The following is a 27842-nucleotide window of genomic DNA, read 5'->3' on the forward strand; positions in this document are numbered from 1 at the left end:
TAGAGACAATCTTTTTCTTTTTACCTCAAGAAGAATACATTGATTGTTTATATAAAAGTCTTACCAATGAAAAAATTTCATTCTTACATTGTCATATTCCTTTGAACAATATTTCATAAAATTATATAATATGATTATATTATATCTATTTGGCAGGAGTTCTCACAGTGATCAGTGGTGGTGATCATATATGAAGGTTCATATCTTAAAAGATAATTTCTCAACATTTGTATCTTCAGATTGGTTATTGACCCTTATGAATCCTTTCACATTCAAAACACTTTCTTCAAGTTATCTGATGGATGCACCATAAATAAGTGCAGACTATCATATATACTCAGATGGCTAGTTTTAAGTCAACATGACATTGGCTAGGGTTAATTCAGAAGAGGGAACCTCCATTGACAAAATGCCCCACCAGATTAGCCTGTGGATAGGCTTTGGGTTGTGGATTTTCTTGACTGATTATTGAAATGGGATGACCCAGCATTCTGTAGGGGGTGCTAACCAAGAATTTGTGGTCCTGGATGCTATAAGAAAGCAGGCTGAGCAAGTCATAGGAATCAAGAAAGTACACAGTGGTCTCTCACGGACTCTGCTTAAGCTCCTGATTCCCAAACTTCCTGCCCTGACTTCCTTCAACAAAGGACTCTGATGTGGAAGTGTAACTTGAAATAAACCGTTTGCCCCTGTATTACTTTTCTACCACTGTGGCAAAACATCATGACCAAGGCATCTGATGAAAGAAAACATTTAATAAGGTTTCATTTCATGAGCTTAGAGAATATGATGGTAGTAGAGCAAAGTTATGGCAGCAGGAACATATGGGAGCTCATATCTCAAGCCTCAGATAGGAAGCAGATAGGACACTGGGAATGGCAAAAGTCTTGGAAAGTCAGCCAGCACCCAGTGACACACCCAGTGACACACCCAGTGACACACCCAGTGACACACCCAGTGACACACCCATTCCTACCAAGCAACAGGCCTATTCCTTCCCAAACAGTTCTACCAAGCAGTAGCAAACCATTCAAACATAGGAACCCAGAAGGGGCCCATTCTCACTCAAATCACCATGCCTGTCCAAGTTGTTTTTGGTCATCGTGTTTCATCACACTAGAAACCCTAACTAAAATATAAACATGTGTGATTTTGTGTCTGTCTCTAAAATTTAGGAACCGAAAGTGGGAGAAAACCTACACTATTTCTTTGAGACTTGGTTCACTAACAGGAGGGTCTCCAGCTGCACGTATGTGATGTTGCAACCTGACATGGTTTCTTGCCTTTTCCTCCTGCTTCTCACTGGAAAACTGCCATGGCTTTACTCACGGAGACTGCCATCTGTCTTTCCACAGTCTGAGTCAGTGACAGAGGCCTTCCTGTCTGGTCCCCACTGTTTCCGAGATAACTGGGCTGCTGACTCTTTTGCTGCCTGTCCTCCTTGGTATTATGTTTCCTTCTGGGATTTCGTGATTGCCTCATAGCTCCCACTCCGCAAGTGCATCTGACTCACAACCAAAGAAGATTGTGGAGGCCTGAAATGATGAGCCTATTTCCATGTTGATCAAAGGTCAGAGAGAAGGAACTTTTCTCAAGTTCCTTCAAGTTTATTGAGCTTCTACCAGAAACACAGGCCCCACCTAGAAGTTGGTCAGAAGTTTCTGTGCTCTCAAGGTTTTTGTCAACAGGTGTGGCTAATAGCCAGGACTTGTGCTCCGGGAATAGGGAAGTAGATTGTTCCTACCTCAAACAAAAGTCTAAGGCTGCAACTAAGTTCCAGCTCACTTCGTGGAGATAACCTGGGATTCCACCCAGGGAGTGGGTTTGCCTAAGACTATTTTGGTCTAGGGTGTAAGCATGACTTGTTTTGTTGTTGCCACAGAATGTTTAACTATGAATGTTGAACGTAGCCCACAACTTTCAATAGTATGTTCATGTCCTTTTATCATGGGAATAGAGTCTTTTGTCTCCTACCTTTTGGGTTAGGGGTATTTTAAACAGTTGGAAATTGAATGCCAGTGAATCTTCAGTACTCACTGGAATTCCTGCCCAATGCTACCCTATAGGTTTCTCAGTTTTATTACTTTCATTTGCGTCTTCATATTCTTTACTATATTAATAACCCCCAAGCCTTTACCCTGGTAAGAGGTGTTTTTGTCATGGCTGGTCCCCGAGAGAAGATGATGTATGGAGTCTCCATTCACTCTAATTATCTGACGGATGTCAAGAGACGATTTCTTCTTCCAGACCCACCCTTTGCAAGAGAACTGCTCTGAGTCAGATCTTGGTCCTTTAGACTTAATGTTTAACACAGGTTGTAATGATTCAGCCACACGACGTGGCTGACACTTCCGGGTTCCAAGGCCAAGCATGTGCAAACAAGCCCTCAGGCACAAGTGCCTAATAGACCTGGGAATCTTAAAGAACCCACGTGCAGCATGGTTGCATTATCTACATATGACACAGCTGCATGAGCCCTTGCAAGCATGTGTGAGCTCCATCATCTGCGTATGATGCAGCCACATCATCCACCTGTGTGCATGTGCTAGGCAGTCTTTAAAAGCTGGATGCACCATCTTCAAGCTCGCTCCTCTCTCTCTCTCTCTCTCTCTCTCTCTCTCTCTCTCTCTCTCTCTCTCTGCACACCAACCTTCACCAGGCCTATACACTCCCCTCCCCCCATAAACTCCTAAGTGGGCTTGTTGCGTTTTCTGTGTTTCCTTCTCATTCGCGCCAAGTAATTTCACCAGTGAAATGGAAGAATCATGAAAAACACGCTTTGAAATGCTGCTCCTTTGTAGCATTCAGTCCATCTGAACTTGAGAGGCTTCCAAGCCTAGAAGTCTCCGCTTCATTATTTGCTGTTTAATATTAACTTAGTGCCCACAGTGGACCAAACAAGCACAAGCCAGAGAGCTGAATGAGGCATTAGTGGTGCCTGTTTTTACTCACAACCACTTGCTAAGTAGATACCAGGGTTGTGGTGTCCAGAGGAGAAGGGGCTTGATGTTTGGTAAGTCATAGAAGTGGCATAAAAATGCAGGTCTCCTGAACCTGACATTATGTGACTTATCTAAGCCTTTCATTGAAAAAAAAGATGCCAGGAAGCCATACTTCTGTGAGCCTGAAACAAATAGGGCATTTCCTCTCTATAGTTTTAAAAACTGAATTAAGGGGATGCAATAAAATTCCACTGTTTATTATAAATCTATTTGTTGATACTGAGTTTTACTCCTGGTCTTTTAGTAATATGAAAATGCTTTTTGCTTTTGTACAGAATAAAGAAACGCATGAATGAATGAACAAAAAGAGGGTGGGAGACAAAGGAAGATAAAGGAGAGGGGAAGAAAGGATGTGAACAATTCAGTTTCCCAGTAACTTTTTTTTAAAAAATTTATAATCATTTTCTACAATTAGGTTTTAAAATTTCAATACAATTAAGGAATACATGTTGGGAGAAAGGAGGTACATATTGGTTTACATTACTGTATACTTAAATTATTAAATATTTCATCTGAAACATTCTCCCAAAGTTTCAATTTGTTTCTGTGTAAGTATAGTTAGTGAATTTAAACTGCTGGTATTCTCAGGGTATATACTGTAGATCACAGACACATATATTAATAATTTGGGAGAAACATGTGCTACCTTCCTGTGTTGTCAAAAGCAGACCACAGAGAGAAATTGGGAAGGAACTGTGCAATTCAACCTGCAGGAAGATAAATGGCCAAGGGGAATTTTTCGTTTTGTTTTATAAAAGCATTCCTACTCTGACAAGAGCAACAAAATCCAGCCAGCTCTTGGGAAGCTTTAGCTTTGCCGAGGAGTCCTAATCCATCATGGTAACTCTGAGTGGAGAACAAGAAGAAAAGGGGTCGCAGCTATCTATCAGCCATTAAACAAACGTTGTCTGTATTGGTATAGGTAGCACTGTCCACAGCCCTGCATCTCGTTGCTGGATTCCTGCTCTTCACTGGCCTAGAATAAAAGCTGAAGATGTTCATCATGTCACCCCTAATCCTGTCACCCACCCATCTTCAGGTTTCCGGGTTTGGGAAAGGAAAATCAATTTCTTAAAGCTGGGAACAAAGATGATCCTTAATTTTTCATTTTTCATACACTGAAAGGTTCTAGTGGGGTGGTTAAACCCATGGGTTCTACCACTTGTGAATAGTTTCCTGACTTTGTTCCATAAAAGTGTGAAATCTGCAGCTACAGGTATAACTATAACAAATTTGGAGGGACAAATCTAGGCAGCTCCAGGATTCTTCTCAGACTTTTATTTTGTTATCAAGGTTGAACAGGCATAGTCCATGCAGTTTGTGCTATACAGCTTGTTGTAGTTATCAACAATTATCAGTACTCAGCTATTTACTGCAAGAAAATCATAGCGCGTTTAATGATATCTATGACAGTGATTACCTCAGATGTGAAACCATGTCCAGGCACAAAGCTATGTCTAGAATTACACAATTGAGTTACTGTTATTTCAGGGAGGTCTAAGGTAGGAAGATAAAATCACACACACAATTTTACTTGTTTTAGAGATGTATTTAAAATACATTTATCAAACCAATAAATGATTCACATAGCAAAGCAGCTCCTTTGCACAGCAGTAGATTGACCAATTAGGTTTATTTAAAAAATATGCTTGGTCTTCAGGATTCATCTTGCAACTCAATCAGCATATGCCCACCAGTTTCAAACTACTACAGCTCGAAACCTCAATCAGGCTCTGCCCGCCCCCATTTCTTAGGAAGGAATCTTAATTCTGCATAAGTAACTATAACCACACACCTCAGAGTGTCTGAGAGTAGAAAGCTTGCTTAATAAGCTTGGCAGTTTGATTGAGAACTTAGCAGAACCCAGTCTATTACCGGATGGAGAAGACTACAACAGAATGTCGCAACATTGTGCTACATACTTCAAGTGGATACAAATTTACCCTCCTCTGTTTTCCATCACACTTAAATTTGAGCTGACAGTTGTGCTTAAAGGAACTCAGTTTTGTCTTCTAATTATATATCTGCCTTTTCTCAACGTGTCCTGATTAATTTAAACAGCTCCCTGTGTCTAATTAAAAACTTGTATGTTAATTAATATGGACATCTCCGTTGATATCTGCAGAAAGAGCCACTAAACTTTTCAAGTTAAGATTAATTCACACTTGTCATTGGAGAATAAATAAATCTAAAGAAAAATTACTGAGGTGAAAGTTTTACACTCAATATAGCTAAGTATTTCTTTCAATTGTGACTTATTTTCTTCGTTTGTTTGAAGAATTGAGAAAACACTTTCAGGGCTTAACTAAAAAATAACTATCACATTTGCACATATTTTAAAAGTTGAATGTGATATTAAATTATAATCGTAATGTATTCTAATTCATTTGTTTCGAACTTAAAGACAAAAGAAACTTTTCCCCCCGGAATCTTCAAACTTAGTTTTATTTTAATAAAAGAATGTAGTGACCCTTTAATGTCTTATATTCCCAGGTAAAACTCCTAGTACTTTTTTATTTCAACTAAGAAAATTTTCAGAAAAGGATTGATAATTTGAACCTATAATTAAACGTATTTAAATTTTTAAATGCAAAACTTAAAATAACTATACAAAGGTAAAAATAACCATCTCATGTACTTCACTTGGGATTAGAATGCTAAAGTATTTGTGTCTAGAAAATATTCTTGATTGTTTGGAAATATGACCCTCAAAAAGTTTGATTGTTTATATAATATCATTTAGTTAGATTTTATGAAAGGGCCAGCAGAAGTATGTAAAGAAGAAAATTCATCAGGTTTCATTGTTTTATAGTCATGTCCAGTCAAACAATGAAAATGAAAAAAAATCATATTTGAAATTATATGATCACATGCAATATAAAGAATAAATAAGCTTCTATGCAGCAGTTTAGATAATTTCTTACATTTTTTTCAGATCCCAAGTCATGAAGCTTCACTAGGCAGGGCAGGTATGGTAATTACTTCCCTAACCGTCCTTTGTGTAGCCTAAAACAAATGACCAATAAAAGTCTCCCTACAAAATATGTCTTACATTTGTATGGAGCTTTGAAACGTTCCCCTTCCACATAGGTATATTATATTTTCCAGAAAAAAATATGATTTTTACTGAATTCATTTTTTTACTGTGCCTCCCATGAAATGTTTGTCTTTAAATATATTTTTATTGAAAGTAAATACTTTTCATGCAATATAGTTGGATATGGTTCCCCAGCTCCTCCCAGCTCCCAGATCCTCACCACCGTCCTACCCACCTAACTCCATGCCTTCTCTTTCTTTAGAAAACAAACAAATATGAAAATAAACAAAAAACATATTAAAAATAATTAAAAACATTTAAAAATGTATACACACAAAAAAGCCCATAAAACAACAAAATCAGAAACCATCTTCCAATCAAGAAAATATGAGACAAAATGTCTACAAAAATACCACTGAGTTCATTTTGTGTTGGCCAGTTACTGTGGGGCATGGGACCTGACCTTAAGTGTGATTAACAGCAAGACTGCATTGGGGAATCCAAGACTATCTTCTGGCCTCCAGGGACACCAAGCACATACGTGGCACACAAAAATACATTCATACACATAAAATAGAATATGCTACTTTTATTCAGATTGAACCTAATTCGAGTAGTTCTTACTTGCAAAATCACATAAAAAAGAACCAGACTAGCTGCTAGGAACCTTTGACTGCTCCCCCTGTTCACCAATTGCATCCACTGTGTACTTTCTCTGAGAGGTGTCAGCTCTAAAATTTATTTTCTTACTTATCTAATAAGGTCAAACAAAGAAGAAATCTTTCACCTCCATGTCTGTATGGAATAGCAGTGCAAACTAAACACTTACAGTGAGATACTGCCAAAAGTGACAGATTGATAGTGCTGCTGTGGACTTTGTAAGTAACTTCAGCTACTTTTTTAATTCAGTATGGTTCCCAAGACTCTAATAGTACCCAACAGCTACATATGGTTTAGTTTCTATGGAGGTTAAAAAACTGCTAAAAATTACAACCTAAGATTTATAAACATGAAGCTTTATTCTTGGATATATATATATATATCCCCATGTGTTCTTTGTTAACAAAATTTATGACTAAAAATGTCATATGTCATAAAATCATTTCCTCAACATTAGCCACCTCCTAAACAACATCACCTTACTGGCTATATTCCTAACAGAGTTCTCTTCCTTATTTGAAAACATATTTGACATTGCAAAAGTGTATCTCAGACGATACATTTAATATATATTTAATAAATATTTAACAACTAGTTAGGAAGATGGAAAATCGATAACTAAAATAAACTGTGGGTAAAACTCAACCAAAGGCAATCAGTTTTGGCTATCGAGTATTGATAATCAATAAGTCAAAGGTGCATCTAATCTACACTTCTATTCCTAAGGTATTTTCTAGATTCCATATTTCATGACAGAATGAATGTTTCTGGATACTCTGCTCTTTTGAGTTTCTTGATGTGTGCATTCCGAGCAAGAAACTACTCTCTGCTAAGGTCTACAAGTTTAGTTCAGAATAAAATTTAAAGCACGCTTTCGAGATGGAAATGCGAGGCTAATGTAAGATTTGTGATTCCACACATGCATTTATTCAAAGGACGCCGAAAAGAACACAGGAGCAGTGCCAATGTGGATCACTTCAGAAGAATGTATTTCGCCTGAGTTAAAATTGCTTGGTAACTGATTGCTAAGACTGTCTCTGCCGACATTACAGGAAGCCCGTGGCTATCATGCTGATTAGGAGTACAGAAGAAAAGAATGAGAAGTACATTGAGCTGGTTTTAAAATTAAGCTAAAAACAAACCCCGAACAGCCCATAATTCTGGATGTAGAACTGGTATCGGGACCTGGAATGCTGACTTGTGACTTTAATTAGAATAATGCCGGAGCAGTGAAGAAATGATTCCGTGTGTAAGAACATGAATTGCTCTTGCAGAGGACTGGAGTCGATCTCCCAGTGTCCATGTTGGGTAGCTCAAATCTCCTGTTACATCAGGGGACCCGAAGGCTTCTTCTGGCTCACTCAGACACTCGCACTCACATTTACATATTTACACACAAGGCACATATGTGCACAACAATACTTAAATATAAAAAAGCTCCAAATAAACAAATAGCATCAGAGAATAAAAGCAAATAATCTGCAACCACACTGCTAGCTAAATCACAAGACTGCCTTTGAAGAAAGAGAAATACACAGATCCTCACTTGGAGTGGGAGGATTGTCTTGCATTTCATAGACATTTGCAGGGAGCCAGACAGGACCGCCATTGCAAGATGGCACCACATCCTGTCTTGCCGGTTATACTCCATATTTGGCGATGCCTTTGAGAGCTACCTGTCCCCCACTTCCCGCATGCGCAGTGAATGGGGGTCCCTGGGCCTATGTCGATGCAGTCTGGTGTCAGCTGATGGTGGCAACCAATCACAGGGCAACCCATGTGCCAATTCCATATATAAGCAGCTGCCTTAGTGCTCTCGGGCCCCCTTCGCTTCATGTTATCTCTCAACCAAGTGCACTCCAGTAAAGCGTGATCTGAGAAGAATCCTCGTGTCGTGGTCGTTCTTTCTCGCTGGTCGAGGAGTTCGCAGCAGACATTCACAAAAGTCATCACTATCGTGAGAAAATTTACCAGCTGGTAGTGGTAGTGGTGGTGAGCAAAAGATTCATCAAGAGTGCAAACCACGTGGTGCATGCCTTTAATCCCAGCACTTGGGAGGCGGAGGCAGATAGAGCTCTGTGAGTCTGAGGCCAGCCTGGTCTACAGGAACTAGTTCCAGGACAGGCTCCTAAGCTACAGAGAAACCCTGTCCTGACAAAACAGAACAAAACAAACAAACAAAAAGAAAGACTGCAAACCTTGCAAAGGGAAAGGATACAAGAATGGTCTGAAGGGCTACATAAACGGCCAGGTTTCAATATGTAACTCAGTTGCTCTTTCTGACTTTAGCCTGGCAGCTAACATGCTCTGAAGCTTCTATTCACAACGTTCAGGCTCATAAAGCTTGAAGACCAACAAAGCTGATGATAGCCTGTAGCTGTCTCACTTACTTGAATCAACAATGTCTTTATTAATTTTTTTCTTTTTTCATACCAACCCCAGTTCCCCCTCCTTCCCCTCCTCCCAAATCTCACTTGCCCCATCCCACCCCCATCCACTTGATTGAATTAGAAAGGCAATGTATTTGGCATGACAGAAGCCTCCCTTTCTCATGTTTGATGCCACATGGGGCACAGGGTTGTTCATACATGTTAGGAGTCTCCTCGGGTGCACTGAAGATTACCAATATACTCTAACAACATCAGAGGGCCTACTTTAGCTGACATGAAAGTGCTTTGAGCTAATATTAGATGACAGACACCCTCAGGTCTTCGTTCATCGCTATAGTTCTGCTTACCTTAAACGCAAGTTTTGTGTTAGAGGTAGAGCTGTAAAAAAGCTAACATAATTTCAGTTAAAATATCTTACTAAACTGCCGTTGGCCATGCCAAGGAGCAACGAGTTCCAATGGAAGTTCCTCCTGTTGGCCCAGCAGAAGGGAATTCTCTGATGGGCCAGTCTTGTTTAGGCAAGGCCACGGGACTGCAGACCCTAGAATGTCTTTTGCTTCTGCTGTGCCTTTTACATGTTTGCTGCAGCTCTCTTTCTCTGGTATCTGGAGTTGTAAGTGTATGTGGGGAGATCTCTATTGCCTGTGATATAGTGTGTTTATCTTTCGGAAAGATCCTATTCTACTGGGCATTTTTTCCTGTGGATTGTCAAGAAGATGACCCCTCCCTAAACTGGACTGTCTAATTTGATAATAATGATACCCTATACAGAGTTTTGATGAATGAAAATAAATAGAATGACACGTTTTATAGCTAAAGTCCATAAGTTCCACTTTCAGAGAATGCTTGGGTTAATGATGAAAAGGAAAGCCCCCAGTACAGGAGTCAGGCTGGATCTAATTCTCTTAATACTGAAAAGAGGCAGTGATGTGGCCTTAACTGAAACAAAGCTTCAAAGCAGCTTCAGGCTAGACCAGATGCCTTCCTAATAGTTTTACGATAAATACCCCCAGAAAACAAGCTAAAGTCAACAAAGGCACATAGCTGGGCTGTCTGACCCATTAGGTCAGGATCAAAAATACAAAATGACATGATTGTTGCTAGCTGCCCTTCCTAAACCTGGTTAATAATCAAAGGTGACAATTAATTTCTTGCATCAATTCCTGACCTCAACTTTTTGTTATTGATGAATAGGTGTGCACCCTGAGACTAGAGGTTCAGCTGACTGACTAGTTTTTCTTTCATGTATAAATGTTTATGTTTGTGATTGCCTTAAGATTCCTTATAAGATTACCCTTTAAGATAACTAGTAAAGTAATTGGCCCTTTCTTTGTAACTGCCAGTAAAAGACCTGACACGAACACCTTGCTTTCCCACATGGTTAATCTGTAATAAGTTGCTTGGGTGTGAATGTATGTGAGTTATTGGGAATAATTTGTTTTTCACCTGGAATACATAAAATGCTTAGTCATGTGAGGGAGATGTAAAATTTGGTTACTTGAGAGGAAAGCAACCCTTTAGACTCTTGTACTGCCGAGAAGATGCGGTTCGGGTGCCAAAGCTGTGAAAAAAACGAGAGAAAGAAGAGAGAGTAAAAGAAAGAGGGAGAATAAAGAAGAAAATCATTAAGAGTTTGTGAGTGCCTTTTTCCCTAACCCCCATCAAATAGAAAAGCATAGTTTCACCGACTCTGTGGATTTTTATAAAACCCTGTGCTGCGGAGAGTGGCCCACTAGACAGCAGTAACAAACTGTAATTAATATCTACTAATTATTATTCAAATAAGATATCATACTATTAGATTTATTTTCAAAATGCCTTTTAATGTATTCACAGAAAAAAATTAAAGCATATTCACAAAAGTGGATGAATAATTTCTATGCATTTTGGGCTATTTTCACTTCACAACTCCTTTGTAATTACGAAGCTACATCCCACATCAGCTACCAAAAGTTTTCAACACAGATGGAATTCACTCTTCCTTCAGACACCGTTTTCTTTTTACCACTTGCCACTTTTCTATTGTATTACCGACAAAAGTTGAAAGTTTGCATCGCCATTCATGAGTTGCATAGGGATTGATATTGAAACATTTAGCAACAGATCAAAAAAGACAGTTTTGGATACAACTGGAGACAGATACTTAGATGTAGGGGCATTTATTATTATTATTATTATTGTTGTTATTGTTATTATTATTTCAAATATTTGTGGCATTTAAAATGCTGGGAAATGCTCAAAAGTCAAAACATTCTTTATTTAAATAGTTTGACAAATTATCACCCATACATTATTAGTATTTAATTGTATCCGGGTTTGGGAGCAAGAGAAGGCAGGTATGCCGAGTGACTGCTTCAGTGACAGTAAAGGAAGGTCTCATTCCCCAGGAGAAACAGAAGCGTGGGTGAGGGGATCAGTTCCCTCAGGCCCCGCATTTTCAGGTTCCATCCTTTCACAGCCACTGTCCCAACTCCCAACTTGTTCTAGAGCTTCAACTGGGCCTGTTTCCACGCCAGGTGGTATATCTCCAGGAAGCTCTTATTTATGCTCAGGACAGGCTTACATGTAAAGGCAATTGGGTATTTCTCAAGCTACTCATAATGGCTGAGGTTATCTGTTGCTGGAGCTGGGTCATCCTGGGGATTACCATGGATGACAAAGATCACGATCCAACAGGGGCTGCAGCTTATCTATGTCAGATAAATAGAGCAGAGATGACTATTATGGGGTAGAATGTTGCTCCGAAGCAGAAATTCGATACCAAAGAACCAAAAGTGTCAGAATTAGATGGTAAATGAGAGAAGAATAAAAATGATAACCCGAACCTCAACTCACATTAATCAATATATCATTAGTTTCTCTTAACAGAGCTGTCTCCATGCTAGGAATCTCGCTAAGAGGAAAGGATGATCCCTTCTGAAACTTCAATATATCTCTCAAAAAAGCACACATAAATAAAGTACACAAGATGGACTATTTTTCCTTCATGACTAAAGCAAAAGCAAATATACAACAAGATGTTTGCCATGAAACCAAGGCACTGGGTTAACAGTTTAAAAGCCTGCTGTCCTAGAAAAGTATCTGTTAAGCCAAGCACATATTTAAAATAGCAAGAAAACATCTAGAAACAAAAGCAATACAGAAAAATTACATTTACCAAATTTCTCAGCAAATATAAGATGATAGTTCATCATCAATGAGAAGATTTTGAAAGCCACTATTTTAAAACGATTTGGAAGTTGCAAGACAAACATGCATCACATCGTTCATTAAAAGAAAAATAACATTAGATTTATAACTAAATTATAGGTCTCTGTAGAAGTATATAAGATAGTTATTTTTCAAATTCATATAATTCAACTATTGAAACAGCTAAATTCGCAATTGTTCTCCTACCTCTGGTTTCTATTAACCTTCCTTCAGCCATTTAAAATTTACAACAATAGTTTAAAGTTTTGATACAGAAGCACAGAGTTCTAAAACCACGCTTTAAAAAGTAACTGCTCAACAGGTAAAAGCACTTGCCACCAAGACGGACAGCCTGCACTCCATCCTTGACACACACATGGTAGAAGAGAGCCATATCCTGAAAACTGCCTATGACCTCCAAATGCATGTGCCCCACTGTTGTAGTAGGAGCGGCGGGGCTGCGTCCCCAGCACCCGGCTGCCCACATGGCTAGCTCTAGCTTATGCCCCGAAATAATTACACGGAAACTGTATTCTTTTAAACACCGCTTGGCCCATTATATCTAGTCTTTTCTCAGCTAACTCTCGCACCTGGACTAGCCCATTTCTAATATCATGTAGCTCACGAGCTGGCTTACCAGGAATGATCTTAACCTGCGTCTGTCTGGAGTGGGAGAATCATGGCAGACTCTCTGATTCAGCTTCTTTCTCCCAGCATTCTGTTCTGTTTTCTCCACCTACCTAAGGGTTGGCCTATCAAATGGGTCTAGGCAGTTTCTTTATTAATAAGAAATCACTCTCACATCACCCCAACACTGCACAGAGAATCAACAAATGCAATAAAGAATTTTAAAAGCCGGCTGGTGAATACTCTGTTATTGGTCACTTCTAAAAATACCTTTTATGAAAGGTCATTTCTTTTTACTATTTTCTAAGTTTCCAGTCTGCAACAGACTAAATATGAGAAATAAATGAAAAAGAAAATGAGAATGAAAGCTAGTTGAAATCTTTAATGCAATGTACAAGATATGAGTCAATCACTTTATATTCATTTACTTATTGCTGTCTGCACCTGTAGTAGATATTGTGCTGTTTACACAATTGCTGCAAAACCCATTTTGAATACCAGTGATGAAATATGGAAGGGCATTAGGATGTAGAGGGAGATTCAGGCAAGGATCTCCAGAATTTTCTGAGAAAACAATAAAAGTAGAAGCTTACAAATTGAACAGTTATTCCATAAATATTGGATTGACAAATAAATGGTTGGCAACATCAAGACATTCTACTAATGCTCAGTTACTGTTTAGAAACTATCAGGGATATAAGTAGCACTGAGGAGAGGTTTTCAAAATAACTTAGCATTTCAGTACCACACCGTGCATTAAGAGAGGGCCCAGAGAAAAGAAATACATCAACACATTGCTTGGTGTGTGTTTCCTAAAACTCCTGTTTGAAACTTAATCCATATTAAAATAGCATTGAAAAGTGGGAACCATAAGAAGTGATTAGGTAATCAAAACACAATGTGTGTACTCTGGGATTCTCAGAGATTGAATAAGGAAGAGAGAGAGAAAGAAGAGTTGATTAGGTGAGAAAGTTCTCCTTTCATGAAGGGACCAAAGTCACAGAAGTAATTCTTCTACCTCCAACTGTCCATTTCAACAGCTCACCAGCAGAAAGTAAATCCTATAGAACACTACCCTACCTATGCGTGACTGGAGGCTGACTTAATCTTATAAGGATTGTGTATAGATAACCACAGTTGCTATGTGTTCATAAATGTGATAGTCAGGTCATGAGTGGAAGACGGCATTCCTTAGCACTCTTTCTCATCTGACTCTTTCTCTTACGTTCTTTTTACTTGCTCTTCTGAGTTATCCCTAATCTGTATTTAGTGATGGAGTAGACAAAGATATCACATTTGTATCTGAGCACTAAAGTCATTTATTCTCTGAGTTTCGAATAGTTAATGAGTCCCTGTATATATCGGTATCCTCTGCAGTAAGTATGTGATCCAGTAAGAAAGTAAGCAGCTCAGGTTTATGGGTATAACCATAAACATTAAGGAAGCAATTTGTCAGCATCATGGTTTACCAAAGTAACTATAGCACATTCTATGGGCCTAAGTCCTCCCTGGTCATTGTTTTTTTGACTAGTGAGACCCAGTGTAATTTCCCCATCTTAACTTGAGTTGGTATGAGGCCTAGCGTAACTTCCTTAGCCTAGCTAGAGTTTGGAGACAGGTCTCTGGCTACTTGACCTAGATCCCTCTGCCCAGCCACCTCTAGCATGGCAGAATATTATTGGCTCTTGTTCCTTGCTCTGCCTTGGCCCATCCCAGGCTTCTCTGCCCCCACCACACTTTCTTGATACCAGTAAGGTTCCTGCTTTGACAGACTCCTGACTCAGTGGCTGTGTTTCTTCTTGGTACCCAGGGAGGAGGACTGGGTCACCACACTCACCATCCTGTTCAGCCCAAGGGAGAGTCCAGTGGTCCAGCTCTGCCCCTGCTCTTTCTGCCAGAGAACTCAGCAGACTAGAATTCAATATCAGATATAATATTGCAGAATGTGCCTCAAACCCAAACAGAAAGCAGATAGTAATTAAATATAGTCTTGCCACTGTTGGTCCAATAGGCCCATCTTACCTTACTGGTCAGCATTATAGCATTCATGGTCTGACACTAGTTAAGATCATTGACAGCTTTAGCCTGATCCTACACTCCCAACACATCACTTTCTGGCACTATAAAAATCATCAAGCAAAGAGAAACTTTCTAGTTTGTGTGATCTTGATTTCTCTATATGCTGTAGTCAAAGTCTGTGGTGTCCTCAGCAAGAGTCTTACCCTGTCTTGTCGGGAAGGATCATAGGTCTCCAAAATAACAAAGGATATTGAACTGCCCTTGGGTATCCACCATCATAACATGGTGAGATCATTTCTAATTGACAAAACAATGAATATTTGTGAGAAATTACTGCATGAAATTTTGTGTGGGGAAAAATTGTGGTGTCGTTGGTATGGATCATGACATAATCATGGAATAGGATCCTGTGTGTTGAAGAACATGGATATCTGAGAAATCCGAAACCAGGGAGCATGCTCATGTTCTATTTCCCTCATGAACATAGATAGCCATGACTTTTATCTCATGAAATCTTTTAACCCATGAGAGCTCTCAGTGGCCATAAAAAGAACATAATCAGAAAAAAAAATAAGCAGCGTAATTGTCAGATTGCTGTAAGACAAAACAAAGAAAACAATAACAGCAAAGAAGTACGCTGTATGCATATTCTGCAGGTCATTCAGAATGTCAGAATACATAATTTGGTAGAGTTCTCAAATGTGTCTATAGAGAATCGCTTGAAAAAGCAAACTTAACTGAAACAGTGTATTACCCTTTGTGTGGTTGTGAACATTATTTACTGTAAGTGGAAATGAGGATGAAATTATTGGAATGTCTTCTTCAAAAGTGAGGAGAGAGGAGTGAGGTAACAGTACTTAAAAAAAAGTCTGTAGGCTTGTGAACTGTAGGCTCAATGTCCTTTGTTTATGGCTAGAGTCCCCTAATGAGTGAGTACATACCATATTCATCTATTTGGGTCTGGGTTATTTCACTCAGGATAGTGTTTTCTATTTCCATCCATTTGCATGCAAATTTCAAGATGTCATTGTTTTTTACTGCTGAGTAGTACTCTAATGTGTTTATGTTCCACACTTTCTTTATCCATTCTTCCATTAAGGGGAATCTAGGTTGTTTCCAGGTTCTGGCTATTAAAAATAATGCTGCTATACTGCATGATACACAGCAGGTACCAAGGCCAGCAAGACAAATGAAGAGTTTATGGAAAAGTGGGAAAGATAAAGGAACCAAGTGGAGTTTTTGTTTGTTTGTTTGCTACTGTTTGCTTATTAAATCAATATTCTTACTTGCAAAAAAAAGTCTGAGTTAGACATGACAATTGCAGAGGGGCGGAGGAGTGAACCAAGTGCCAAGGTTGTACATACAATCCTAACAATAGAGCACAGGAGGGACAGTTCTGGAGAAAGAGCCAAAAGGATTTCACTTTTCATTTCCTAAAGCCTAACATGACAGAGAAATAAAACTAAAATATTTAGCAAGTGTAGAAATTTAAAACTCCACATGTGAAATAGTGCTAAAAATTCAGAAAAAAATAGTGACATTTTCATAAATAGTAGACAAATTAAACTGAAAGGTTAAAATCAACAGAAAATGTCAGAAAAAACTTATATAACTAAGCAAGGCAAATCAAATGAGGAAATAAGAGAAATTAAACAATGATCTGAGGGAAATGAGAAAGTAGAACCCATAGTAATGCTAAAAAAACAGGATGTTTATAGAAAACATGAGAATAATTTTTTGGTTTGGCCATCTAATTACATTTAATTGAATATCTTTAATAGATAAATTTTAAAAGGCACAATGTATCTATGATGTCTGAATTTCATTTGTAACTGAAGTCAAAGACAACTGCTAGTAAATGTGAGCAATAGAATCTACAATAATTATTTTCCAAAAATAGCTCATGTAAAGAATAAACAATGATGATGTGCAAATGCATTCAAGCTCTAGGTTAGAGCTGGGTTTAGAGAGCCATGCATATATCATTTCATCCCCAAGAGCCATTTACTGTGTTCAACAGTGCTATATAAAGTAATTGTCTTCCAGGAGGTATATTATATCCAAGCAGGCATTATAAGACCTGGTTTAAAATGGAAGATGATTTAACTTATTCATTAAATTATAGGATGAGAGTCCAAAGATACTAGATAAATATCAGGAAGTACTTCCCCTGCTCACCAAGATTATGAAAGAAATTATCTCAGCACCCCACAAATCCAGCTAGTGTATAGCAAATTCAATTTTGTTTCCATTTCCATTGCCACTTATAAGTAGGTTAAATATGAAGCATTACTTAGTCAATTAATTCATCAAAAAATACTAAGAAACAAAATATTTGGCTAATAAAGCTGAATAAAATATTTTGTTTGTGATCTCCACCATTTCCTATTTATCTAGATTATAATATATTATTCTAAATAACAATGTTTTAATTCAGACTCATTGATTGAATAAGGAATATGGCTTAATATTTACAGTAAATAAAGTAGAAAAATTGATTTTTTGTTTTAACCAAATAAAGAGACATAAATAAAATATAGAGAAGGACATTAAAAAAGAAAAAGGTTCAGCATTAGAAATTTAATACAATCTATCTGAAAATGAAGGAATACTGAAAAATCATGTCTAATGAAGGATGAAAGCAATAACTGGGCACCATTAAAAATAATGCATTTAAATAAAGAGTGACTTTATTTACTATTCATATATAAACATTTGTTTTTTTCCACATCTTCTCATCTCTGACTTCATTTCATACCATGATGAAGTCAGCAGTTGAGACTATATTTTAGTAGAAAGTAGAGTTCTGTGGCTGAAAACCATTCTGAATAATACAGCTGAAACAATCAAGCAGTTTTTGAAAGTAGTATTGTCAGTAGAAAGTCAGTCTGATGCTTCTAGGGGAAGAGAGCAAGTGAGAATTGGCTTTACAGAAAAGCAGAGGTATTCAAAAGAAGGAACATACAGCAAGTGAGCACAGACTTCCACACTTGTATCCAGAAAGGCTAAAAAGTAAATGAGAAAAGTAATAATTTCAAAATTATGACCATTGAGAAAGTTGGGGACATTCAAAATTTATAAATAACTTAAAACCTCTAGACCTCTCTACATTAAAACCTAGAAGAAGTCAAATGTGCATAATGACAATATGTTGTATATTTCAAAAAGAAGGAAGAAGTGGCAAATGCTTGAGGCACCAGATATGTTTAATGTGATTTGAATATTATACATGCATTTAACATAGTATAATGCAGTATAATGTATTCATTAAAATGTAATATTACTTTACAGATATTCATAATGTCTACTATGCTTTCATATGCCAGTTAAAAGTATATTTAAAATTTAAAAATAAATAAAATACAAAAGTGTCAACTTCAAAGGAAACAATGACAGAACTGGAGATTGATGTAACAGTAATTAGTACTCATGTATTCTACCTTTCATATCTTACTATTAAAAATTGGAATCTTTGTAGAAAATTATGCACCTTATTACTTTTAGTAAGTAGTTTCCATATTACTTGTAGAAGACATAATCATGAATAGTTATACTCAAGAATATTTTACAGTAAGCAAAATTGAAATAGACTCTACAGAGTATCAATGGAGGAACACAAACACATTCATTTCCTGGGCAATGTTTCAAATAGTTACAAGATTGGCCATTTACTTCTGTAAACACCAAGAAAAGTGTTGTAATTTTATTTTCTAGATAAGCATCACATATTTGTATTCTAACTGTAACACTTCCTCCCCCTCTCTAAATGAATAATACTCCTCTGTTTGTCACATGTTCTAACTTTTGCAAACATCTTCAGCAACAGATTATTTCGAGATCTGAAATTAGATATTAACCACAATATAAGCAGATGAGTGATAACAAACTCAGAGGAGGTAGGATAAATGATGTCAGTATTTTAAAAGATAGAGCAACAGAATACATGTGACAATGACTTGGAAGCAGGAAGGGGAAGGTCTGCTATAGTTAGGCAGTAAGCAATGAGCGTGTAGCGAGAGAGACAATAAATATTAAAAAAGTCTAATGACTTGTATGTATGTAAAGGCCATATTACTTAAAATAATTCTAAAAAGACAAAACTATACAAGTCCTAGGACATTATACTAATCTCTACGCTCCTTTAGAGGAGTTTTGTAGCTTTGGCCACTGTTTTAATATTTTCATCAACATCTTTGGGACATTCCCCGTTGATGAAGAACTACTCATAGTGAAGTCATTCTTGGCTTTACATCTTAATAGTCTTTTAATTTGTATCTCAGACACAGAACAGAAGTCAAATCACAAGATAGCAAAGGCAACAGGAATCTAAAGACAACATAAGAAAACTGTGTGGTTAAGATTTAAGGAGAACACATTTATGAAAAAAATCCTATGACTGTGGAGGAGATCCTACAGCTACAAGGGTGAACGAAAGTTAGGTTGAATGAGGTGTATTCATGATACTTAATCTCCATTGTCAACTTGACTAGATTAACAGTCACCTAGGAGATACTCTGATTTTGAGATTGTTTCCAGAGAGGTTTAACTAAAGCAGAAATATTGCTCTACCTATGAGCCACACACCCAATAAACTGGGGTTCCAGCCTTCTTACAAATGGAAAAGGGATCACTAACCTGTACACTGCCATTCATATCTTTCTGTTTTTTGACTGGATTTAATGTGACATCTCAACTTGCCATTCCCATGGCTTACTCTCCATGATGGACAATATTCTTAAAACCAGGAAACAAAAGAATTCATTACTTTCTTAAGCTGCTTTTGTCAAGCATTTTTTTCTCAGCAAGGAAGTTAATGCTGTAGGGAATGCTGTATTCAGAGTAAGGCCCTTGGCTATCTGAATTCTTGTTCTGTTATCACAGTGCTAGCAGCTATCTGCACAGGTCATTTTAACAACCACAAATTCAGACAGTCTATGTCCCAGTGAGCTTTAATATTGAGTGGCATATAGATACATTTAGAGGTATTTATTCTATGTGATAGAAATTCATGTGTAGTCATTCCTTACTTTTAGGTAAGCCTAATGTACATTTATGTTGGTATAATGTTATTACATACTAGGTAAAGCAGATCGAACCTGATCCATGTTGAAGACACTCTGAGACCTGCCAGGGATAAACACAGCCTACCAAGACAGAGTTCTAATAAGTTCAAGTAATAGGAAGCTGAGCAACAGATCAATTGAGAATCCAGTCAAATCTCTAAGGATACCAAGGAAGAGGATGAATGGGATTTTCCTCATGTCAAAATCTCACTTTTATGAAATTGCTAATTCATTCTTAATATCAAAATGCACATTTATGCTATTGTATCTTAGAAAGTACCTTTAAAATATATCTACCCATTATCAACGTAACCTGACTTTATATCCTTGGCTCAGATAAATTTACTTAATTATATTCAACAATTTGGAAATTTTGAAATCCAATGAAAGACTTCGGAACTTTATAATCTTTTTACGTATAAGTTATGAATAGCATGTTTTCCGTGAAGGGCATTTTTATAATACTTCTTAAGAAAATATTCCTTGCAATCTAATGACTTAGGAACTGTTTTGTTTCCATCATGGATGGTGTGTGTGTGTGTGTGTGTGTGTGTGTGTGTGTGTGTGTGTGTGTAATATTGTAATATTTTCTCTCTGAAAACATAGATCATGGGCTGTGGGATCTAGTAGGCTGGTTGGAAGAACAGAATTAGATTTACTGGGAGGACCTGCTGTTTCTACTTAAGGCATTTCCCATCCGTGCCAGCTTGTGACACGTGATATAGTACTCTGCTTCATGTAACTTCCTATTTTATGAGAAAATACTTTACGCTCACATGTATCCAAAGTTATAGAGATAGTCCAGTTGTTAAGAGCATTTACTGCTCATCTAGACAACTGAATCCAATTTCCAACACCTAAATGATGGGTCACAGGCATCTGTGTTTCCTGTGCCAGGTGATTTCACACCCTCTTCTGACCTCTCTGGTCAACAGGTATGCATGTTGTACTCATATATAATGCAGGTAACACACACACACACACACACATATATATATGCATATATCATGCTTGCATTGAATATTTAATATTATTCACATGAAACAAATTTTACCATTTCATCCAAATTATACACATCATATAATAGAAAATGATTCCAAATATAAACACTAGAGCAGCTATACAATATATTTTTATTATTGTTCAAAAGAATTATGGTATGATTTGCAATTATTAGACATCAATTCTATTTTTGTACAGTAGTTGTAGATGGGTTGCAAACTCATTATAGTTGAAAAATTTAATAGAAGGCGAGAAGAACATTACTAGTTTAATATCTAAATTTTTGTATTGTACATTTATAGTATGTGTATTTTTTTTTTTTGGTTTTTCGAGACAGGGTTTCTCTGTGGTTTTGGAGCCTGTCCTGGAACTAGCTCTGTAGACCAGGCTGGTCTCGAACTCACAGAGATCCACCTGCCTCTGCCTCCCGAGTGCTGGGATTAAAGGCGTGCGCCACCACCGCCCGGCTATAGTATGTGTATATTTAAAGTGTCATTTTTAATGGAAACTTCACTTTTCAGTTTCTTTTGCCTCACTCTCTTCCTTTAGGATGCAAGGCAGGCAGACAGCAGCAACAGTGCTGATGAGAGCTAATCTGAGTCTTTACTGCTAGACTGTTATCTTTCTGTGAGCTCTGAACACCTTAGTGAAAACCCTCTCTTGTCAACATTCAAATAAGGGCAGTCTTATCTTAACATTGCCATAAGGATTCACTGAGACAATGTAAAGCAGTACATACCCTTCCAGACACGTGGGAAGTGTCAACAAATCATATGGGCCAGGAAATCTTAACTATTTCTTTTACCCAGGATAGCATAAGAGGTGGTAGATGCCCATTAGATGAAGATACTTTCATATCAGAAGTTTTTAGTCAAGAACATTTAGGTAAAGTGGGGCAGCTAAGCTAGATGTGGGGAGGTACCCTGATCTGATTTCCCATGGCCCTTAGAAGGTTTCCATTCAACCCTACAGCTCATCTGTGCTCAAAGAGATGAAAGTGTTACTACTCTTTGCTACATGTTCAGTTCATGCCATCCCTAAACAGCTACCATCAAAAAAAGTAAAATTAAACATGGATGTCTGTGCACGCAGCGAAACAAATCCCTCTATTGCTCAGCGGCTTTTCAAAGCTCATCTGGGACTATAGCTCAAACTCAGTTCCAGTATCACACTTCAATTAGGTCTTTAGCCTGAAAGGACAAGGTGAGAACTCATCCCATTAAATATTATGGAGGACGTCAAGTAACCAAGAGTCGTGTACAGCCCCAGATAGCTCCAGCATGCTTTCAGCTTTTACAACAAAGGCATTGGAAGTGTGTATTTCTGAATCATGCATCTGTGCTGAGTGCATTGACATTGGCACATCAGGGGCAGGCAGGGGACCAGCCTGCTCAGACGGAGCCTCGCTGCTTCCCATTAGGGCTCCGTGGCGCCTGTTCTCACATTACTACGGTTAACCTTGGGCTAAACTACCCTTGGATAATAATGGCATAAACTTTTCACAGTTCACTTAAAACTTTATAAGGGCTGGTTCTTTATAGCAGAGAGTGTATTAATGTATAAAACAAGCATGCTTTTTAGTTTAACTATTTTGGCAATGTACATTTTCTGGGTCACGATTCCCGCAAAATGCAAGCAATTTCAATGTTTTTTAATAAAGTGAGAGAATGCAAACCTTTACAGCGCGGGTGAATAAAGCTATGTGACCTACATACTGCGTATTAAAAACAATTACTACGCCATTGCCAGACAGTATGGGGTGCATTACCGGAGCTACCGTCATTAGGCACGCCTCAGCATAGCAGTTAAAGGATCCAGATGGTGGTTTTCAACTCTATCTCCACAGTGTCCCCTAGGAAGTTTATGCTATAATCATGAGCTCCTACTTACTTCAAAGTTTCATGAAGCACAGTCAACAAGAGACAGGGTTTCCTGCTGTTGCTGGTGGACTGTAACTGCACTAACCATTACCCTCAACAGAAATCTAAACGACGTGTGTGATCAAATGCCCGGATCCTCATTAACAAATGTATGACCCAAGGGCAAAAAAGGGTGTACAGGGGAATTCCTCAGCCCAGGACCAATTTTGTTCCAGTTTTTTCTTTCAAATTCATTTTAGCATTCTGATGGAAATTAGGGGAGGGGAAATTGCTTTATTTCTTGATTTTTTCATAAAATGATTCCAATCAGGCTTTATTATAGTAAACAAAGACCATCACGAGTAGGACTTTAAAAACAGGTTAAATGAACTAACACAAGTGTGGGTGAAACAAAGCTATCTTTCAGAGTACAGTTGTGCTAAGACCATTACTCTTGGACCTTAAAAAAGCACATCAAGCTTAAGCACAGTGTTCGTAAGTTTCTTAAGTTTTCCACTCCAGGGCTTAGCAGGTATAACTACACTTGTGCCAGACAGCAAAGGTTAAATACAATATTTCATTAGGTACTTTGTTTCTCCAAAAGTTTTGTGTATATTTTTGTACCTAGTGGAGTGATAATTTTTCAGGTTAGAAGAGCCAGAATATGTAAGCATGTATAGATTTTAATGTATCACAGAAGACTTTTATAATAATGCAATGGTAATTTTAAAGGATTAAAAATCATTTCCATGAGATACAGTTTATTTTGATTTTTTAAAGTTTTGATAAACCCATTCAAGCAATTATGATTAGTTCCTCACATACTTTATTCTCAAATCACACCCGTTCCCCTTCTTGGCATTTTCAAGAAGAAAATAGTAATACGTTGATATACTGATATTAACACTCTAAGTAAATCTGTAATTTGCCTTTTTGTCTTTTTGTATTGTATATTCTGTGTATTTTGTGCTGCATAAAAATGTGCCACACTTGTCTCTCCCATGGCCTTTCAGAAAGTTTGCTCATATTTGAACTAGCTCCAGTTGTCTCCTCGGCTTACTTTACTGGAATTTTCAAGTGGTAAGACATTTTCTTTTTCCTATCTTTCTCAAGTGTCCAAAGCCTTCTCGCAGAAACTCATTGTACAGTTGGAGATGTTTTTTGTGAAAGAAGAGGGAGCAGTGTATAATTCACAGCATCCTTGTTTGTCACTCTTCGCAGGAAAGTATACCTTAGAAACCTATCTAGTGAGCTGACAGTGAAGACAAGGACCATTTAAAGGATAGTTGCAGATACATCAATCAAAAGGCTGCAAGGTTTGCCATTTTATCTTGTTTTGTGACCTCTCCCTTGAAAATGGTGAGCCCTTTTTTTATCCTTTTTAACTTTTTTCCACAATTTTTGATGTATCCATAGAATGTACTTTGACATATTACCCTACCTGTTTTCTTCCCTCAACCCTTCCCACTCTACCTCTGCTTGCTCTCGACAACCTTTCCTCCCACATTCCATGACTTTTGTCGCCCACAGTGTATAATTAAGTTTGCCTACGTGGGCACTGATTATAGGCTATCTACCTGAGCAGGAGCCTTTTACCAGTGGCTACATGACTGAGGAATATGAGTTTTCCACATATAGCTATCTGCAACTCCTGGGGATCAAGGATCATATGGTTTATCTTCTATCCATGACCAAGCATTGATGGGCCCACTCTTGTGCAGGTCTTCTGAAGGTAACTTCAAGTGCTGTGAGTTAAGTATTGGGTACAGTAGCCATGTCATGCCTAGAAGACATGGTTGTTCAATACTCCTCCCCACCCTCTTTAATATTCTCTCTGCGGTGTTCACTGAGCTGTGACGGGGTTAATACATGTCTTTTTTCACTGAGAACTCAATAGTCACTGATTCTCAGCACTTAGACTACCTAGGAGTTCCCCATCTTAACTGTATTCCACTGCAACTGTATGTATTCCACTTAACTGTGTTCTCTTGCCAAGGCAACCAGCAGCACTAGTCAATGTTTAGAAACATAAATATTTAGAAATTACTTTCACAGAATATTTGTTTAGCAAAGTAATAGTAGTAGGTTTCTCCATAAGACCTCCCCAGCAATGGAAATCTAAGCCACATATATAGCACCCAGTATGAATATGAATCTCTCCTATGGATTAGGTCAAAAATCCAATTCTAAAAGAGTTGGTTACCCCACAAAATGCCATGGTTCTGTTGCACCAGTGGGCATATACTATCTGGCAAGCTGGTACTGTAACGTGTGGTTTTCGTAAAAGGTTAAAATCAAGTCTTTTCTTTCTGAGGAGGCTACATAACAGCTTCCAGAACTGTGGAACATAGCTAGCAGGAAGGAATTTTCCAGGTCAGTTCTGACTTGATGTATATGTCTTGCCAACAAAGTTTATAGTGCATTCAGCTATAAGTGCCATCTATGGCAATAGCCTTTATTGTGAGGGGGACTTATGGGGCCTCTCTGACTAACACTGGCTTTGAAAAATGGACCTGAAAACCTAGTCACTTTTTTTCTCAGTATAGACTTAATGGTCTCCCATTAAATTTCTACTCACAAGTTTCCATATGGAGTTCTTCCATTGTGTGTGTGGAGGAGGGGGTATACGTGTGTGTGATTTTGGAAGTTTATTTCTTTCTTTATTGACGTTCATTTTTAACATTTATGCTAAAATATATTAGGATAGAAAGTGGTCTAGCTTCAGGGGAGCCAGACTTGACAGCCAGCAGCTGAGGCAGGGGTTAGTAACAGCATGCTACACATCCATGACAAAGCAGTGCAACTCAGTGGTATCCCCTTTTGTTATGAGGTCTTCAAACATGAGAAAATTGCCAAGATTGGTCAAGGCACTGCCAGATCAGCCATAAGGAACCTCTGAAGAAAGTTTAATAGATGGCAAGGAAGAGTTTCTCATATTGCCTTGTGGGAAATGAAGATCCCAATACTAAAATACTGGAATGTGACCAACCAGATATAGACTTGTTGAACCAATGTTTCCCCATCTAACTGTCCCTCACTAAGTCACACACTTGAGAGCAAGAGGGTAATGCAGATACATCTACTATATCGTAGCTAACCTCTACTACAGCCATAGATAGGAATAGCATCCTGGACAGGATACAAATATGCCAAGGAAAGATATTCTTCACTTGGGAGAGGTCATGAAGGTAACGGATTTTGGGCTGGCCTCTGTCTTCAGTGTGGTCAGAAACCTGTTAGCCTGGTCTCTGTAGCAAATGTGGTGAAACTGTGGTAACAGTCTCTAGAGCTGCTGCCATGGGAGTGTGACTTCTGCTCAGCCATTGACTTGTCTAGTGCTGTATATTATGGTGGAGATGTGAATTCACAGTTCTATCTTGAAGGTAACTTGAACCAGTAGCAGTTTCACTAATGACCCATCTCTACTGTGCCATCATCCCTGGAGCATGATCAAATATGAACAGGTATGAGCTGACTGAAGAGGTAAACCTGCAAATATCCAGAAACAGAAGATGAAGGGTGGCATGAAGTCCCATAGAACCTGATTGCTGTAGTCTGGACTGCATTAGCATGCTGCTGGGACCAGACCCGCACAGAGCATTGACAATAAGGATGCTCTTAACCAAGACTTCTTTTGGAAATACGCCACACTCTCAGCCCTCAAAGACATGTTGTCTGCTCACTTGATGACTATATTCGTGTACCTGGCATGGGTACACTAGAAAGGCAACCAAATTATCTACAAGCCTACAATCAGAGGAAACACTTGACCACTGTTAGCCAGATGGACTCTGAACATATCTACTAAGACCAATATCAATGTTCCTCCTTAGGGCTTGTGGGAGACTATTTCTTAGGTCATGTGACTCATATGGTGGACATGATGAGGCATTTGAGATTTATTTTCCTCCAGAATATGATCACTGCCCCATCCTGAACACTAAGAACTATAAGCCAAGTGGACCAGAGTTCAGCATTGCCTCTGAGATCCAGAAGAGCAGCTGGCTTGCAATCTTGACTCTCCCTTAATTTTTAGATGCCGCTTTTAACATCTAATAACCTTGAATAGTATGTGGGCTTGGAGAAGCTCACTCATCAGTGACTAAGAGCTCGCGTTATAGTGGGAAGGAAGAAGGGGGTCCTTATTATCAATAGTTCTCCCACCATGGTGAGGAGTTTGAAGAAGGTGCAGCAGAAGTCAATTATCCTTGGCCTAGATGACAAAAACTTGAGGGCCATAAAATCAAAAGGATCATTTTCGTGAGTGCTGTTCTACTGTTCAGAGATTTCAGTTTTTTCGGTTACAATTAAAGTCAAAATTTTTCATTAAAAATAAATAAATACTAGGAAAAACTATAAAATCAAATCATGTGGTATAGGAAGTACACTATATATATATTTGTTTATCAAATAATTTCCTTCATGGATTAAAAAAAAATGAAACAAAATTACTACTCTAGTGAGAATTAAGAATTTTATTCCAGGTCTGAGTGGTGGTGGTGGAGACAAACCCTGTCATGAAAGAAAAAGAAGCAGAAGCAGAAGAAGAAGCAGAAGAAGAAGCAGAAGAAGCAGAAGAAGCAGAAGAAGCAGAAGAAGAAGAAGAAGAAGAAGAAGAAGAAGAAGAAGAAGAAGAAGAAGAAGAAGAAGAAGAAGGAAAGAAAAAAGAATTTTAATACATTATTGTTTTTAAAAGTCTCATCTTTAAAAGTGAATCAGTTTGATATTAACATTTTTTTAAATCAATGAACAAGTTTGAACTTATACACTACTTTCAATCTATTTACAAAATTGAGAATAAACTATGTTAGAACACTATGAAAATATCAAGAAGTTCAAATGGCCAAGAGACACTTAAGGTCAAGTTCAACTTCCTTAGTGATCAGGGAAATGCAAATCAAAACAGCTTTGGGATACCATCTTATACCTGTCAGAATGGCTAAAATCGAAAACACCAATGATAGTCTTTGCTGGAGAGGATGTGGAGTAAGGGG

This window comes from Microtus ochrogaster, chromosome 18 (genome assembly GCF_000317375.1).
Source record: "Microtus ochrogaster isolate Prairie Vole_2 chromosome 18, MicOch1.0, whole genome shotgun sequence".
In the NCBI taxonomy this organism is placed as follows: Eukaryota; Metazoa; Chordata; class Mammalia; order Rodentia; family Cricetidae; genus Microtus; species Microtus ochrogaster.